Genomic DNA, 12,400 nt, shown 5'->3' on the forward strand with positions numbered 1-12,400 from the left:
GGGCTGGGGGGAGGGGAGGAGGGGAGGGGGCAGGCAATGGGGAAGATGCAGAGAGAATACTGGAGAGGGCTGCCGTCTGTGGCTCCCTCAGGAGGCGGTGACGGAGAGGCCTGGGTGGAACCCAGATGAAGCTGTGGCCTCTCCCAAGGCTGCCCTCACTGGGGGATAAATCTCAGCTGCTGACCCGCCTGTTAACAGTGGAAGCCTGGGAGAGGATGTGACCCAATGGCCTGGAAGTTGAGGCCCCGAGAGGAAATCCCTTCCCCTCCTGATTCCCACTTCCATGCACTTTCCACCTCCCCACAAGCCTCCAGTCAGTGCTCCCACCAAACTAAAGGATGGCACTCAGATGCGGTGGCACCCACCAGGGCACACCAAAGACGCCCTCTCGTGCAGCACTGCAGGCTTTGTTCCAGGGGTCACGCAAGGTGCTCCATGCCTGCCTGCTGACGTGCAAACCTTCACCTGCCGGCCTCATACCATCTGTCCTGCTTTACCTACGAGGAACGGAAGGCTCACAGACTCAGGTTACCGGGCGGTGGTGGCAGCCTAACCCAGGATGCCCCTAACCAGACGGGGGGGAGTCTTCCACCAGCGTGGAGCCGGGTGAGCTCCCGCCAGAGTCACCAAAGGCGGTGGTGGAGGCACCAGAGCCAAGGCCCTGGCTTCAGGAAGGAGGAGGGGATTTGTGGAAGGTCACAGAGAGAGCCAGTGGCAAAGCCAGGATGAGGACCCTGAATTCCTGGTTCCAAACCTAGCTCAAGCAGCAGCAACTCGACGACACGGTTGAGCTCAGGGTCGCTCCACAGCCAGAGGCAGGGTCCAGGAGCCAGCAGCTATTCCCTCACCTGCTGCTGCTCAGGATTAGTCAGTTCTCACTGAAGAGTGACCTACTAGAGGCTGGGACCCAGGGCTGAACAGCTCCACACAGGACAACTATGAGGCTGTGAAGTCCTGGAAGGCAGGGATGGGTCTTGTCTTTGGATCCCAGCACATAGCATGGTTCCCAGCACACGAGTGGCAGTGATGGATGAATGAAGGAATGTGTGAATGAATGAATCAAACCAGCCTAATGTGTGAGGCTAAGTCGGGGGAGGGGCTTGGTAGACTCAGGACTCTGCATGCACCTCATTTCCTGCCTCTGGGAGGATGCCAGGCATTGTGCTGGGGGTAAGCCATGGGCAAGAGAGCAAAGAAGCACCCAAGGAGAGAATAAGAAGCATGATGGGCTGCGTGTTCCTCCTGAGGCCGGACCCCTGTGTGACCTTGAGCAAGTCCCTTCCTCCTCCAGGCCTTAGTTTGTTTAGTAGGAGCAGGGCTGAACTAAATGATGCAAAGTCACTCACACCGACCCCATGAGGAGCAGGTGGTGGGCACTGGATCCTCTCCTAGCCGCAGAGAATCACAGCTTCACCAGAGCGCGGGCACTGCGGGGGTGGGGAAGAGCAAGGCCACGCAGAGATGCCCCGGCCCAAGGGAGGCAGCCGCTCCTGGAAGCTGGGTCCCCAGAGACTGCGCAGCCAGAGGTAACTGGCTGTGACAGAGGAGCGATTCAGTAGTCAATTCCATCGATAAAACTTCGATTGCCTAGGAGCCTTGTAAACAGGCAGCTCCCCTGTGGGCCCGTTCAAAGCCTTTCTCTTTCCTTCTCCCTCCTGCCAGCACTGGCTCAGCCCAACCCCGGCCTGTACCAGCCACCAAACGTCACTCAGTCTCTGGTGCAAGGTGGGCAGCCAAGGGTTAAATGCCCACTGGCAGGTGAGGGCCCAGGGCCATGGGACAGTGGGAGGGGGAGGGAGCCAGAATCACTTAGCTCTCCATTAGTCCAAATTAAAACCAGGAGTAAGATGACAATTACAATTTGCAGTGGGCTAACTGTTTTCCCTCAGAAGCTGATCGTTTTGCAGACTGGGGAAATTAATTGTTTGAAGTCCCAGGTGGATTGGCTTTGAACCCAGCTGAGGCAAGCCATCCCTGCCCCCTCCTGGACCGGTCCTCCGCCTCTTCACCACCCCTCAGGGCAGCCATCTAGCCTCAGGCTTCTGCCCTTTGGGATCCTCAGGCAGGGACAGACTGCGGGTCTGGGGGTTCTGGGTAGGCGGAGGGGGGAACACTGGCAGAGAGGCTGGGCTGGGGAAGCAGCTGCGCAGAAGGTGCAGCTGGTCAGAAGCCAGCAGTGTTAGGGGCTTGCAGCCCAGCTGCCAGGAGGGCCCACTGTAGCTGCAGGTGTCTCCCTGCCTGAACTCCTGCCATCTGCCCAGCTGAGGGGTGGGCTCTAAGAAGCCTCTTTGGATTTGCCAGAAGTTGCCATATCCAAGTCATTATAACATTCATTCAACAAACACCAATGTGCCAAGCACTAAAAAAGGACAAGGGACACTGCAGTGAACAGTACAGATACCGCCCCCTCTCGCGTGGAGCTTGCATGGGGAGGAGACGGAGAGACAATAAATGGAGAATAAATACGCAGGTAAATAAAACACCCGATAGTGGCAGGGTTCTGAAGGAACACGGCAAGCAGAGTGGCCCTCCAATGACCTTCACACACTAATCCCTGGAATCTGTTGAATCTGTTATCTTACACAGCAAAAGGGACAGTGCAGATGTAACTAAGGGTGTGGACTTTAAGGGGGAGTGTCCCGGGTTACCTGGGTGGGGCACATCTAATCACAGGAGTCCTTAAACACAGAGGACTTTGTCCAGCTGGGAGCATTAAGGGAGTCCAAGCGTGCAAGGATTTGGCGTCCTGTTGCTGGTTCTGAGATATAGGGGCTACACACAAGGGCTGAAGAGAGGCCTCCGGGAGCTGACAGCCAGCGAGGAAGCAGGGCCTCCGTCCTGCAACCGCAAGGAACTGGGTTCCACCCTGCCACCTGCATGAGCTTGGAAGTGGATTCTCCCTAGAGCCTCCAGATGAAGCGTCCAGGCTGGCTGACACCTTGATTTTGGCCTTTTGGAAACTGGGGACGAGAGACCAGGAGAGCCATGGACTTCTGACCGACAGAGCCGAGACAACAAATACGTGTTGTTTTCAGCCGTCAAATTTTTGGTGATTTGTTAAGGCAGCAATAAAAAACGAATTCAGGAACTAAACGTATAGGACAGTGACTTGGTGCTGCTGTACCCTGGGTGGCCGGGAAGGCCTCTCTGAGGAGGGACCTGTCCTGAGACCTGAATGAGGAGGAGGCAGAATACGATGATCAATTTGTCCCCATTTCTCAGCTTTAACTCTGAAGTCCTGAATCTCAAAAAGCCCTCAGTCCCAAGCAAACCAAATGGCGGTCACTGTAAGGCAGAGGGGACAGCAGGGCAAAGGCTCTGAGGTGGGGGGCTTTCAGGTGAGTCACCACTAAAAGCATCCTGGGGGAAGTGCTGTCAAATACAGGAGCAGGTGATGGAGCTGTGGGGACTCTCGCTCAGAATGGGGACTGAGCAGTTCTAGCTAAGGTGTGGGCCTGCCCAGAGGTGGGGCCCTGGCTCCTTCTAGAACCCTCTTCTTCTGGCTGCGGGGCTTGATTACCGCTGCCTTTCCAGTCCTGTCCCTGGGCTACTTCCTCTCTGCCCTGCTCGGCCTCCTTCCCCAGCTGGCCTCTGCCAGTGCCCAGGTGTCTCCTCAGCGCCAGGGTACCAGGTGCTTACTGCTGCTTTCCCTAGTGGAATGCTGGCGCACCACCAGTGGCTCACAGCAGGGGGCATTACCTGAGATGTCTTTAGTTAGTAAGACAATAGGAGGCTGGAAAGAAGGGAAGACAGAGATCATGGATGGCTTCATGCCCCATCAAAACATGCCTGGAAGCCTGAGAAGTAGAGGGAAAGGGAAAAGCAGAGATGGGCGGGGGGCTCCTCCACACCCTCTGTCCTGCTGTCCTGTGGCAGCCCCACCTTTACACGAACCCATCCCCCGCTCAGTGCAGGTCACCTCCAACACTGGAGGCATGCAAGCAGCAGCTGTTGGCCTAAGCGAGGAGCGAGAGTTGCGTAGTGTGAGTGTAAAGAAGGACCCCAGGTAAAATTCTGGCTCTTTGTCTCATTAGCTATGTGATGTCTGGCAAGTTAATTGTTCTGGGTCTCAGTTTTCTCCTCTGTACAATTAGAGTAATAATACCTACTTTGCAGGGTGGTTGTTGTGAAGGTTAGAGATGTCGAAAAGTGCCCCACATGGAGTAGGTACTGGATAAATGGTAGCTATTTCGATTATGAGCACTGAACCTCCCATCCCGAATCCCAGTCCTCTGAATCCAACATATCTCAAATCAGAGTGTGCCCAAGAATCAGCTGGAGTCTTTGTTAATGTGCAAATATCCATCCCACTCCTCTGGTCCCTGATTCTGCAGGCCTGGGGGTGGAGCCCAGAAAACTGAAGACTGACTCACTTCCAAGCAGGTGAATCTGATGTAGGTGCCTGGGTCTGCACTTGCTGTCCCAGGCCAGTGTCTCCCTCCTGGGGGGAAAGAGCTGGCCCCAAACTGTCCGGCACCATATACCCATTTCAGAAGCTGCCTCCACAGATGAAAAGAGCTGGCTGGGAGGTAGCGCCTTTCCCCCAACCCTCTACCCTCACGTGGAGGTGTGTGCCTTAGGCAGCGTCCACACCTAAGCAAGGTGAGTTGGTCCTCTGCCTCCTGGGATGTATGTTCTAAGAGCTCAGGTGGTCAGAGCACACCTCAGCCACTTCATTTTGCCTCCTTGCTTTTCAATGGAAGAAACTGAGGCCCAGAGCAGCAAGGGACTTATGCAAGGGTACCCACCAGAACTCAGCTTCTGAATCTGATCTGCAAGATAAAAGTCCTTGGCTATGGGACCACTGGTCCCTTTCAACTCGAATGTTTAGGGGATTATTTACTCCAGGAGTTGGCTCCACTCGCCCCAGGTTGAGGATGCCCAGGGCTGACTGCCCTCTTTGATCTCTAATCAACCTCTCTGATTTCCAGGTCAGGAGGTCTGTAAAACTTTGATTGCATCCCAGCTCCCAGGTCTCATTCACTTTATGGTCTATGTTTGGTGGAAATTCTCTCTTTCCTATTTTTCTGTTTTCCTCCTCCCTTTCTCTTTCTACATATTAATTCAAGCTTTGATTCCGTGCCTGCTCTCTGTTAGCACTGGGGATACACGAGACGAACAAGACTCAGCTCTGCCCTGGGGAAGCTCTCAGCCTAGCAGGGCAGACAGACAGACACAGGTCTCACGTAGGCCCAGGGGCTGTGAGATGTGTTAGACAGGGGCACCCACAGTGGGGGGTAACAGAGGTGAGAGCCAAAAGGGCCCTCGGAGAGCCATATCCTTCCTCTCTGTCCTTTGTACCTATTCTCCTGCCTTTGGCTCTCTGCATTGGCCAACATAATGCCAAAAAATATAGTCATTTAGGTACAGTGCAGCACTGTTATTGAAAAATGAGAAAAACACATGGAAAAAAGTTAAATAATCCCCCTTCTCACCTCCCAATTCTAACTAACTGCTATTAACATTTTGGTGCATGTCCTTTCAAGCTTTTTCTTACAGTAGTAAATATTCTTACTGTTATGTCCTTCTGCCTGGGTTTCACGTCATCTTACTTGTTTAGGTGGAGCACACTGTCAAGTTACTTTTGAAAAAGAGTTGAGTTTCTTGAAAACGTGCATGTTTGAAAACGTCCTCATTTAATCTCCGTAATTAATTGATAGACTGACTGAAAATATAATTTCAGATTAAAAAAACCTTCCCTCATATGTTCAGAGGAATTTTTCCACTATCTACTTGCTGCCAGAGTTCTATTGAGAAGTCTGCTGTTATCCTAAAGCCTGTCTTTTTCTTTCAGATACTTGTAGAATCTTCACTTTATCCCCAACATTTTGAAATTTTGAAATGTGTCTTTGTGAGGCTCTTTTGTCATTAATTGTGCTGGGCACCTAATGGATCCTTGCGATCTGGAAAGTATGTAATCATTTTTGTTTAAGGAAGTGGAATATATTTTAAATATCTAAGAGTTCATTCTTGTTCTCTGCATTTGCACGGTCTGCAAATCACCCAAATGTCCATCAAGTGATAAATGGATAAATGTGAAATATCCATCCATGCAATATTATCCAACCATAGAAAGGAATGAAGTACTGATAACGCTGCAACACGGATGAAGCTTGAAAACATTACGCTAAATGATAGAAGCTAGACACAAAGGCCACATATTATACGATTCCACTTAGGAAACGTCCAGAATAGGTAAATGCATAGAGACAGAGGGTAGATTAGTAGTTGCCAGGGTCTGGGGAGAAAGAATGAAGAGTGACTGCTTATGGGTATGGGGTTTCTTTTTGAACGCGGTAGACTGAACAGATGGTGTAACTAGAATTACATAGTGATGATGGTTGCACAACCTTGTGAATATACTAAAAACCACTAAAGGGCTTCCCTGGTGGTGCAGCGGTAAAAAATCCGCCTGCCAATGCAGGGCACAGGGGTTTGAACCCTGGCCCGGGAAGATCCCACATGCCGCGGAGCAACTAAGCCCGTGCGCCCTAACTCCTGAGTCTGCGCTCCAGAGCCCGTGAGCCTCAACTACTGAGCCCGGCGTGCCTAGAGCCCGTGCTCCGCAACAAGAGAAGCCACCGCAATGAGAAGCCCGTGTACTGCAACGAAGAGGAGCCCCCGCTCGCCGCAACTAGAGAAAGCCCGCACACAGCAACAAAGACCCAACTCAGCCAAAAATAAATAATTAAAAAAAAACCCCACTAAATTGTTCATTTTGAAAGGGCGAATTTTATGGTATGTGAGTTATACCTGAAATTTTTTCCTTTTTTGGCCATGCCATGTGGCTTGCGGGATCTTAGTTCCCTGACCAGGGGTTGAATATACGCCCTCAGCAGTGAAAGCACCGAGTCCTAACCACTAGACCTCCAGGGAATTCCTGATATCTCAATTTTTTTTAAAAGGCCCCTTGCTCTGTGAGTATAAAATCCTCCCTTATTTTTCTGAGGATATCAATTGTGATGGTGGCGTTTACATTTTCTTTTGCTCCCTGCATATATTTACCTCCTTCAATTTGTTTTATTTTGGCTAATGCTTTTTTTTTAACACCTTTATTGGAGTATAATTGCTTTACAATGTTGTGTTAGTTTCTGCTGTATAACAAAGTGAATCAGCTATATGTATACATATATCCCCATATCCCCTCCCTCTTGTGTCTTCCTCCCACCCTCCCTTGGCTAATGGTTTTTTATATTGGATGCCTTCCTTAAAAATCTTGTAGTGCTTGGCTGATGGCTCGTATTTACGAGTGAGGCATTTAGAAGCTGACTGGAAGCTCTGTGTGCATGTGTGGGTCTCGCCATGGGAGGTTTCAGTGGAGTCCCCCAAATGTCACTATTTGCCCAGCTACCAACATTCCTAGAGCCAACAGGAGCAAAATGTCAAGGGGCTCCCCCATCTGGCTTGCAAACATTCAGAAAATTCCCATTTTTCAATATATTGCCTCATCACCACCCATACTTTGTACCCATGTTCCCAAGCCAGCTTTTCTTGGGTTCAGTCTCTCTGGAGAATTAAGTTCTCTCCAAGATGCTGCTAGGGTAAAGCAGGGACAGTTCTGTGGTGAAAAGGGGTGAGGACTCACTCTCCTGTTTTGGGCCCTTATCCACATTCTGTCCTCAGATGTCACTGATTTCTAAGCCTCTGTGTCGTTCAATGGCAGGAGTCCATCCATTTCTCATTGGCTTCTCCACTGCGGATCTTTAGGTTTTACTTTCTTTATCGAGCCAAGTCAGTTATTAGCTTCTCAACTTCCAAAGCTGCACAGACGTCACTGATTCACTTTGGTCTCCTCTCCTTTGCCCTTATGGGCTGGCACCTCTTCCCCTTTACTCTTGTTTACGTGTGGTAGTGGAGAGAGAGAGAGTGTTCAGTCTACCACGTTCAATCGCAGTCCCTCTCTGCTTCCTGTCATTCGAAAAGCAGCAGACACTTGGCATTCTCAAGTTTACCATAAGGTGGTTTCCACTGCAACAACCAACCCCGATCTGACATGAAATAGTGCACAGTGCTGACTTGCAGGCTGTGAGTCTGATTCAGGAAAACCTCCTGGCAAGCTGAGAGTAAGGTGACTTTGCCCTCACTAGCCATCCTCATTACATTTCTCAGCCATACTTTACTACATTTTATGGGGGAAATTATAGGGTAGTCTCTAATCCATGGATTCATGACAGGCTATGATGTCTCTCTTGAGAATGTCAAGGGTCTAGTGTATTTCTGTCGCTATGGAAACTAGTTCCCTGGTGACAATCAGGCTTAGAGACATCACAGTGGTGGGATGCACATGGATTCTGGCTCTGGTAACAGGCAGAGAGCAGTCCCTGGAGAGTTGGCTACACTCACCCTAATGACCAGTTACATCCTTCAAGATGTCTCCTCTCGTCCTGAGCAGCTAGCATGAGGACTGGCTCGAAGCACTTCAGCTCACAGAATGAGGAGGCAGAGGGTGAGCCTGTCTGACCCACCAAGGTCTGGAATCGTTCAAGTACTCCTGGAACTGCTCCCAAATCCAGCCCCCGCGACTTCTGCCTCATGCTCACCCAAGCGAGGGAGAGTTGGCTCAGAGTTCTTTCAGGGGCCAACAGTTCTTTTTTTTTTTTTTTAACGTTTTTTATTTCTTTAATGTTGTATCTATTTTATTTATTTATTTATTTATTTTTGGCTGCATTGGGTTTTCGTTGCTGTGCACGGGCTTTTCTCTAGTTGTGGCAAGTGGAGGCTACTCTTTGTTGCGGTGTACGGGCTTCTCATCGCGGTGGCTTCTCTTGTTGCGGTGCACGGGCTTTAGGTGCATGGGCTTCAGTAGTTGTGGCACGTGGGCTCAGTAGTTGTGGCTCACGGGCTTAGTTGCTCCACGGCATGCAGGATCTTCCCAGACCAGGGCTCAAACCCGTGTCCTCTGCATTGGCAGGCGGATTCTTAACCACTGCGCCACCAGGGAAGCCCCTGGCCAACAGTTCTTAATCAACTTTCAGAGTGGGGAGGAAGGAAGGAGATGGATAATTTTAAAAAGTCACTAGTGGGCTTCCCTGGTGGCGCAGTGGTTAAGAGTCCACCTGCTGATGCAGGGGACACGGGTTCGTGCCCCGGTCCGGGAAGATCCCACATGCCGTGGAGCAGCTGGGCCGGTGAGCCATGGCTGCTGAGCCTGCGCGTCCGGAGCCTGTGCTCCGCAACGGGAGAGGCCACAACAGTGAGAGGCCCACGTACCGCAAAAAAAAAAAAAAAAAAAAAAAAAAACCAAACAAACAAACAAAAAAACTCACTACTGTTTGGCTTTGAACTACTCCCCCGCCCCCAGCATATTTACTATGCAAATGAATTAATACAGTTAAGTGCTTAGAACAGCCTGGCTCCCGGTAACTGCTTTATAAGTGTTTGCTATTATTATTACAAAAATTGTATTTAGCTTGAGTCCATATGAAAACAAATTTGCACTGCCCGCCTCTCTGCAACTCCCTCAACTCAGAAAATGCATAAGATAGAGACCCAGGGATGGAGAATTCCTGGGTTTGACTCCTCTTCACAAAAGAGCACGTAAACCATCATCCAAATATTCTGCTTATTAGTTCTCCCCATTCACCAGATTGGTGAACTCATTCCATCAGCCCTACTCCTTGACGCTTTACCAAGAACCAATTAGTTGACGTCTGTAAAGCCGTTTGTGAGCGCTCCCTCTCCAGGCTGTCCTCATGGCTGCCCCTTCCCAGTCCAGGTGGGACAGGCAGGCCCAGCTCCTCCTCCTCCCAGTTCCCTCCTCCCTGCTTTTTTGTTTTGTTTTGTTTTTGCGGTACACGGGCCTCTCACTGTTGTGGCCTCTCCCGTTGCGGAGCACAGGCTCCGGACGCGCAGGCTCAGCGGCCATGGCTCACGGGCCCAGCTGCTCCACGGCATGTGGGATCTTCCCGGACCGGGGCATGAACCCGTGTCCCCTGCATCGGCAGGCGGACGCTCAACCACTGCGCCACCAGGGAAGCCCCCTCCTCCCTGCTTTGTACCTATGGCTCCAGTACATCCCTGGTCTTGACCGGCCTTGGCAGGCCGTAGGGCTCTGGCTCCTCTGTTCAGCTCTCCTGCCCATCCCTACTTCTCCCTTCCAGTGCCTCCCCCTCCTTTTCCAGATGTGTCTTCTTGCGTCTTCTGTCACTGTCCCCATCATCTCACTTTCTCTCTTTTCATCCCCTGGGCTGGGATCCCCTTAAGGGCAGATCTTCTCTACCTCTACAGTCTGAACACCTAGCATGGGGCCGGGCACATAGTAGATGTTCAAAATATTTTTTTTTTTCTTTTTGGAATGATGGAATCTTCTTTCTGTATTGCCCTGTTTCTGTATCTGCTTTGCGTCCTCTATCTGTAAACCCTCACCCCATCCCACCCCCCTCCACCCTGGCTGGCTTCCTCTCAAAGCCTCTCGGGCCGCCCCTCTGCCGGGCTGGGGGCAAAGGAGCTAGTGTCCCCAGCGCCAGGAAAGCCCTGCTGACCTCAGCTGCAGAGAAAGGCCTGAACAGGTTGCACAGCTCAGTGTGTCAGAAGTCATCCCTACTGGTGAGAGGTAGGCTTGTGCTGTGCAATTTCCATCTCATTTGTCTTTTCATTTGTAGCTTAAGTTGGTGAATTTCGTCTGGAATGTGCCTGGTCTCTGGCAATCCACACACAACAAATGTGCATCCCCTGTAGCTGTGACAGAGTCTGGCAGGGGAACAGGCTCAGGTCCTCCACGGTGGCACAGCCCTGGGTCCTGAGCCTCCAGAAATGCTAATGCTTGAAGGATGGTGACCAAAAGTGATTTCTCCAAGGCCTGGGGTGGGGCAGGGACAGGGAGGAAACTGCAGTGAGGGGGGTTAGGGTTAGGCCCTGGAAAAATTTGTTTTCTTTTTTTCCTTTTTTTCTTTGTTCCTATCTACCTACCTATCTTGAGGGAGAGAGGAGTGCAGGGAATGGAAGATACATTGTTTAGGCCTTTAAAAGTGGGCAGCATAGGCACAATGTGGAGCGAAAGAAGCCAAGAAATCCGATCATATAAATTCAAAAACTGGCAAAACTAAAGTACGTTGCTAGAACTCTGAACAGTGTCAGAGTGTCAAGGGCACGAGGGAGGCTTCTGGGGGGCTGGAAGTGTTCTACATCTTGATCTGGGCTATGGTAACGTGGGGGGTATGGTACACCCTGTGGACAAATTCATCAATTTGCCCACTTATGATCTGTGTGCTTCACTGTGTGAGTTCTACATCAATAAAAATGAGAAAAAAAAAAAGTCACACCAAGGGTTTTCCAATTTTACGATGCGTTAAGAATTACATGGGAGCTCATTTAAAATGCAGATCCCACTACTGGGCATATACCCAGAGAAAACCATAATTCAAAAAGACACATGCACCCCAATGTTCACTGCAGCACTATTTACAACAGCCAGGACACGGAAGCAACCTAAATGTCCGTCAACAGAGGAATGGATAAAGAAAATGTGGTACATATATACAATGGAATATTACTCAGCCATAAAAAGGAAGGAAGTTGGGTCACTTGTAGAGACGTGGATGGACCTACAGACTGTCATACAGAATGAAGTCAGTCAGAAAGAGAAAAACAAATATCGTGTATTAATGCATATATGTGGAATCTAGAAAAATGGTATAGATGATCTTATTTGCAAAGCAGAAAAACAGACACAGACGTAGAGAACAAATGAATGGATACCAAGGGGAAAGGGGTGGTGGTGGGATGAACTGGTTGATTGGGATTGACATATATACACTATTGATACTATATATAAGATACATAAATAATGAGAACCTACAGTATAGCACAGGGAACTCTACTCAATGCTCTGTGGTGACCTAAATGGGAAGGAAATCCAAAAAAGAGGGGATGTATGTATATGTATAACTGATTCACTTTGCTGTACAGCAGGAACTAACACAACAGTGTAAAGCAACTATACTCCAATAAAAATTAATATAAAAAATGCAGATTTCTGGACACTGGAGTGCTATCTGGGAATCTGCACTGTTAACATTCCTCTCCCCACCAAGAGTGATTCTGAGACAATGGTCCACAGACAAGATCACATGGGGCTTGGACGTCTGTCCAGTCATGACCTAAGTGCCATCCTGCTGGGAGCCATGAGGGGAAGCTGCGTGGTTAAGGGCTCCCAGACACCCTTGGCAGGAAGGGTTAGGGGCTGCCGTGCTGCGGCACAGAGGAAGCACTGTCAGACAGAAGTGGTAGTGGGAAATGAAGGGCAGCTCTATGAGCTAACTCAAATCAGGACAGGGAGTAGGCCCCCTCAGCAGGGGAGGGAATTACTCTGAGCAAGGAGCCCTCTCCAGCACTCCTGTCCCCTGGGCACCCTGCCCCAGGATGGCCAGGCAAACATCATGGAGATGCAGTGGTAGGGAAA

Source organism: Lipotes vexillifer, unplaced genomic scaffold (assembly GCF_000442215.2).
Source record: "Lipotes vexillifer unplaced genomic scaffold, Lipotes_vexillifer_v1.1 scaffold1122, whole genome shotgun sequence".
Classification (NCBI taxonomy): domain Eukaryota; kingdom Metazoa; phylum Chordata; class Mammalia; order Artiodactyla; family Lipotidae; genus Lipotes; species Lipotes vexillifer.